Here is a 6,641-nt window from a genome sequence, read left to right on the forward strand (position 1 = left end):
AAGGCGGGGAGGAGAAAAATGGTGTGTGTGATGCCGCCATGCCGTTCGTTAAGCAATTTGCCGATAGATGGCGGGGTGGCGGCGGCGCGCGTGGATGGACCGGGGATCGTGGACCTGGGGACGCTTGATTAGTAGAGAGATAAAAAAGGAAAATGATATAAAGACTGAAATAAGAGGGAAATTATAGATGCTAGAATGCGTTGTTACAGAAAAGATAAAGAAGATAGAGAGAGAAAACAAAAGAGGAAATATAGATGGTTGAATGCATGATTTTAGGAAGGATCAAACAGAAAAATGACATAGAGAGGGAAATAACGAGAGAATATTAAGCTTTTGATGCGTTATTATAGAAATGACAAAAAAATAAGAAAATCTGAAAGGAGAAATGAGACGAAAAATTATTGCAGAAGTTTGAAAAGATAAAAAATGTGTAGAAATATGGCAGGAAATAGAGGTTTGAATACGGGATTATTGAAAGGATGAAAATAAAGAAAGAAAAAAAGATAACATATACAAGTTTGAGAGAAAATAAGTACACAAATAAGAGAGAAAGTAGAATTTTGAATGCATTAGTATATAAAGAGTAAAATGAAATGTATGAAGAGAAATACGACGATACAAAATAGATGTTTCAGTGCGCGATTGTAGTAAGGATGAAAAAAAATATTGAGAAAAGAGAAAAAAAGGGAGGAAAAATGGAAACTTGAAGGCGCAAGATAAAAAAAAATCGTGCATATACCAAAAAAAAAAAAAAAATAGCTGCAAAAAATACTTAGAAATTTCAATGCGTGGAAAAAAAAGTATATTGAAGTAACTAAGCCCCCCCCTCCCCCCACCCCATGATAAATTCGCCTATAAGAAAAATATTAAGTTGCACAAAAGATTAAAAAGAAAAAAGAAAGAAAACAAAAGAAAAAAAAGAAAAACGCGACTATTATTGAGGGAAACAAAAGACCGACCAGCCGAGAGAGAGAGAGAGAGAGAGAGAGAGAGAGAGAGAGAGAGAGAGAGAGAGAGAGAGAGAGAGAGAGAGAGAGAGAGAGAGAGAGAACCTTATATATGTGGGCGTGCGTTGGCGTTCACAAAGGAAGGAAAAAAAATATTGGGAGAGGGAAAAAAAATGTGCCTTTGTAGTGATTCAATAGACGAGGAGGAGGAAACACAAACAAAAAACATCGAAATAAAATGATAATGACAATGGTGATGAGTTTAATGATGATGATGATGATTGGTGTATTAAGAGGACTATAGTAAGGAGCAGAAAGAAATAATAACGAAAAATGACAAAAAAATGGAGATAATTATGATGATAGTGAATAAGGAAAAAGGAGAAGAAGAAGAAGAAGAAGAAGAAGAAGAAGAAGAAGAAGAAGAAAAACAAGAAGAAAAACAAGAACAAAAAGAAGAGCAAATACAAAAAGAAGAAAAAAAAAAGAGTATTGTAGATAGGAAGAAAAACAAGGTAGAAAGGAAGAAAAATGGGTAGATAGGAAAGAAAGAGAAGCTGAATAATAAAAAGAGGAGGAGGAGGAGGAGGAGGAAGCAGATGAAGAAAGAAATAATAAAAATACAAAATACAAAAAGAAAAACAATACAAAGATAAAGAAAAAAACAGAAAAAGAAGTCAATTAAACAACACCCCCTTCTCCCCCCAAAAAAAAAAATAATAATGATAATAATAGCAAAGGGCAAGGGACAGGTGAAGTAGCGCCGTGTAAGGGGGGGAGGGGGGGGGCGCAGGTGAGAGCTAATCAAGAACAGGTAGAAGGTGACCAATGAGAGAACAGCGTGGGAGGGAAGCCAGCCAATCACAGCACGCCATTCTGTACACAGGGGATAAAGAGAGAGAGAGAGAGAGAGAGAGAAGATAGGAGGAGAGACTGAGAGAGAAAACAAGAAAGGAAGAAAAGAAGAAAAGAGGAAAGGAAAAAAAGAAAAGGAAAAGAGGAAATAAGAAAGAAAGATAAGAGAGAGAGAGAGAGAGAGAGAGAAAAAAAAAAGAAGAAAAGAGAAAAGGAAGAAAGGAAAGAAGGAAAAAAAAGAGGAAAAAGCTTCTTAATCAGAGAGAGAGAGAGAGAGCAGGCTCATACAACCATAAACAAATGTCTATTACAATTATCTACCTGTCCGTTTTTATCTATCGCACGTCGTTAATTAATCAGCCGGTAGAGGGGCGCCTGATTGACCTGTCTATCTGTCTATCTGTCTATCTATCGATCTATATGTAACTGTTCTTTCTATCTGTCAATGTAAGTAACTATATATTTAGCTATTTATATTTCTAACTATTTATTTTTCTCTATTAACCTTTCTGTATATCTATCTATCTGTCTGTCTGTCTATATCTATCTGTCTATCTCTATATGTCTTTTTTTTTTACTATCTATCAATGTACGAATCTATACATCAAGCAACCTATATTACTGTCTATCTCTGTTTTTTCTCTGTTTATATTTCTGTCTATCTATCTGTTTATCTGTCTATCTCTTATTCTAGTTAACTTATCTTCTATCCTTTCGTGTCCATGTTTTTGTTTGTCTGTCTGTCTGTCTGTCTATCTGTCTGTCTCTTTCTCTGTCTATTTATAAGTCACTATGCAGTGTGTTTGTATTTTTTTCTTATGTATATTTCTGTCTATCTGTTTTTTGTTTTCTTTTCCATCCAAGTTTATCCATTTTCTTCGTTATTTCCTTCCTTCCTTCCTTCCTTCCTTTCTTTCTTTCGTCTCTTCTTTCTGCCTTCCTTCCTTTCTCCTTTCCTTCCTTTTCTTCCTTCATTTGTCCCTCCCTTCCTTTTTTCTTTCCTATCTTCCTTTCTTTCCTTTCTCTCTTCCTTTCTTTCTTTTTTCCTGTCTTCCTTTCCTTCCTTCCTTTCTCTATTCCTTCCTTTCTTTTTTTTTTATCTTCCTTCCATTCCATCCTTTCTTCCTTCCTCTCTTTCTTCTTTCCAGTATTCCTTTCCTTCCTTCCTTTCTCCTTCCTTCATTTCGTTTTCCTTTCCTCCTTTCTTTTTACCTTCCTTCCTTCCTTCCTTCCTTCCTTCCTTCCTTTCTTTCTTCTCTCCTTCCTTCTCTTCTTCCACTTCCAATTTGTTGCCTCTCCAATAATTCCCGTCTTCTCTCTCCCTCTTTCTCTCTTCCTCTTTCTTTTTTTTTTCCTTTCTTTCCTCCTCCCTTCCTTCCATTCATCCTTGCACTTCTCATTAGTTTCCTTTCCAACCCTTTTCCGTCCTTTCTTCCTTTCTCTTTTTTCCTTCCTTCCTCCCCTCCTTCCTTCCTTCGCTTCGGCCTTTCACTTTCAATTTCGTTTCCTTTCTCTCCTCTCCTTCCCGTCCTTTCTCCCTTCTTTATACGCGTCCACAATTTTTTCTTTGCCATCCTCATTACCTAACGCTCCTCCTCCTCCTCCTCCTCCTCCTCCTCCTCCTCCTCCTCCTTTGTTTACAAGACGGCAAGACTCCTACCAGAAGCCCCATTTGCCCGACCCCAGTTTTTTGTTTCTCGAAAGAAGGAGGAGGAGAAGGAGGAGGAGGAGGGGGAGGAGGAGGAGGAGGAGGAGGAGGAAGAAGAAAGGGAAGGAAGAGAGAGAACGGTAAGTGACACAGAACACGAAGAGACAAAGAAGAAGAGTTGTAAAGAGGAGGAGGAGGAGGAGGAGGAGGAGGAGGAGGAGGAGGGCTGTTAAGAGAGAAAAGAAAGGCAAGAGGCAAAGGGAAGAGAGAGAGAGAGAGAGAGAGAGAGAGAGAGAGAGATTTAACCATTTTATCGTTAACGTGTTATGCAAATAAGTGTGTAATGCTCATCAAGGGTCTCTCTCTCTCTCTCTCTCTCTCTCTCTCTCTCTCTCTCTCTCTCTCATTTGATACTTCATTAATTTTTATGCGGTCCGATTTTCGCAACAAACATCATTCACTTTATCTTTCTGTCCATTAGTTTCTGTGTCTGTCTGTCTAGCTATCTGTCTGGCCTTCTGTCTTTTAACTTGTCTGTCTATCTGTCTGTCTGTATGTGTGTATGTTTGTTTGTCTAGTGCATTGGTGTGTTATTGTTTTTTCACTCTCCCTTTCTATACCTGTCTATTTCTGTCTCTCTTTACCTGTCTGTCTATCTGTCTGTCTGTCTATATGTGTTTGTTTGTCTAGTGCATTTTTGTGTTATTGATTTTTCACTCTCCCTTTCTCTACCTGTCTACCTCTGTCTTTCTTTACCTGTCTGTCTGTCTGTTTGTCTGTCTGTATATGTGTCTGAGTCTATATTGAGCGCAATGGTATCTATTTTTTCTCTTTTTGCTTCCTTTTTATATTATCTATCTCTCTCTATCTATCTATCTATCTCTTTCTATCTATCTTCCTTTCTCTTTCACAGGTAAACGCAGACAAACATAACACACACACACACACACACACACACACACACACACACACACACACACACACACACACACACACACACACACACACACACACACACACACCCACCACACCTCCTTTCACACACAACCTCCCTCCCACACACACTCACACACTACCCACCCCCACCCCCACCCCACACACACAACCCCCTCCCCCCCATCACACACACTCACACTCAGACAGGAAAAAAAAACAAAGCAAACCGAAGCAACGCGCGGGGAAAAAATAGAGCGAAAGTTAATTCAATTGGCGCTCACAGATAAAATGACGCACGGAAATAATGTTAGAGCGAGGCGCGGAAACGGATTAAAAAGAAGCGAAGGAACAAAATATCGCGTTTACTTACTGACTCATTAACTAACTTGTTGACGGACGGACTAATTGACGACGGGGCGACTTAATGGCTGACTGATTGACTGACTTTCGTATTGACTGACCGACTAACTTGTTGACGGATGGACTAATTGACGACGGGGCGACTTAATGGTTGACTGATTGACTGACTGATTCACTCATTCACTCAGTAACTCACTAACTTAAAACCTAACTCTCTAACTGACTCATTTTTTGACTGACTGACTGACCTATTAACTGACTTACTGATGGACTAGCTGACTGACTGACTGACTGACTGACTGGCGAACGTAATGACCAACCCACAAACTGACTGCTTGAATGAATAACTAAAACGCTGACTGACTTACTGAATGCCTGACTGATTGACTGATTGACTGACTGACTGACTGACTGATTGGGGAACGTAATGACCAACCCACAAACTGACTGACTGAATGAATGAGTAACAAAAACGCTGACTGACTTACTGAATGCCTGACTGATTGACTGATTGACTGACTGACTGACTGATTGGCGAACGTAATGACCAACCCACAAACTGACTGACTGAATGAATGAGTAACAAAAACGCTGACTGACTTACTGAATGCCTGACTGATTAACTGACTAACTGGGAAAAGAATGCAGGAAGAAAAGAGAAAAGGGGGAAAGGAAGGAAGAAAAAAGAAAATCAGCACCAAAATGAATCAAAAGACAAACAAGTAAAGGAAGTTAAACATGGAGATAGAAAGAAAATTAAGAAAATAAGCAAACGCCACAGAAGAGCAAAACAAAAACAAAAACAAAAATAACCAAAGGACATGTCACAACACTAGGAAAAACAACAACATGGCGGCCGAGGTAAACAAACAACCACCACCACCACCACCACCACCACCACCGAGTCAAGAGTTGTTGGCTCGGGTGAGATTAGGACAAAAAATATATAAAATGTGATCATCTTAAGTTTGTTATTCTGGACGGGGGGTCACTGTGCTCCTCCTCCTCCTCCTCCTCCTCCTCCTCCTCCTGAAGCCACACACAAGCAGTTTAAAATATTTTCGTCGGATAGAGAAAAGAAAGAGCAAGAGAGAGAGAGAGAGAGAGAGAGAGAGAGAGAGAGGGGGGGTTCTTCTTATGTAAGCAACCACTAACATACATTACTTTTATCATTCTCTCTCTCTCTCTCTCTCTCTCTCTCTCTCTCCTCTCTACGTCACCTTTTCCTCCTTCATCAGCTTCTCCTCCTTTCTCTCCTCCTCCTCCTCCTCCTCCTCCTCCTCCTCCTCCTTCGCCGTCAATCCTCCATGCCCTTCTGCACATTTACCTCCCTCTTCCTTCTTTCTTTTTCACTCCAAAAAGGAGGAACCAAAGAGGAGGAGGAGGAGGAGGAGGAGGAGGAAGGGAGGAAGATAAACAAGAAGAAGAAAATGAAAAAATGAAGTAAAATAAAAAATAAAAAGAAGAGAAAGGGAAAGCGAAAAGAAGGAGGAGGAGGAAGAGAGGGAGAGAAAGCGAGTGAAGGGGGAAGGGAGGGGAAGGGAGATAAGGAGAGGGAGGGGAGTAAGGGGGAGTAAGGGAGGGTCGTGAAGGTTGAGCGAACACGTTGATTTCATGTAATTAACTCGTAGTCATTGTATGCAAATTATTATTATTATTATTATTATTATTATTATTATTATTATTATTATTATTATTATTATTATTATTATTATTGTCGACCTTTCTCCTCTTCTTCCTTGCTCTCGTTTCTTCTTTTTTTTCACTCTTCTTCTTCTTCCTCTTCCTCTTCGTTGTCGTCCTCCTCCTCCTCCTCTTCTTTCTCCTCTTCTTCCTCTTCTTCTTCCTCCTCCTTTCTCGATTATTTCTACACCATCACCGCCAACACTTTATGC

Source organism: Eriocheir sinensis, chromosome 34 (genome assembly GCF_024679095.1).
Source record: "Eriocheir sinensis breed Jianghai 21 chromosome 34, ASM2467909v1, whole genome shotgun sequence".
NCBI classification, from domain to species: Eukaryota; Metazoa; Arthropoda; class Malacostraca; order Decapoda; family Varunidae; genus Eriocheir; species Eriocheir sinensis.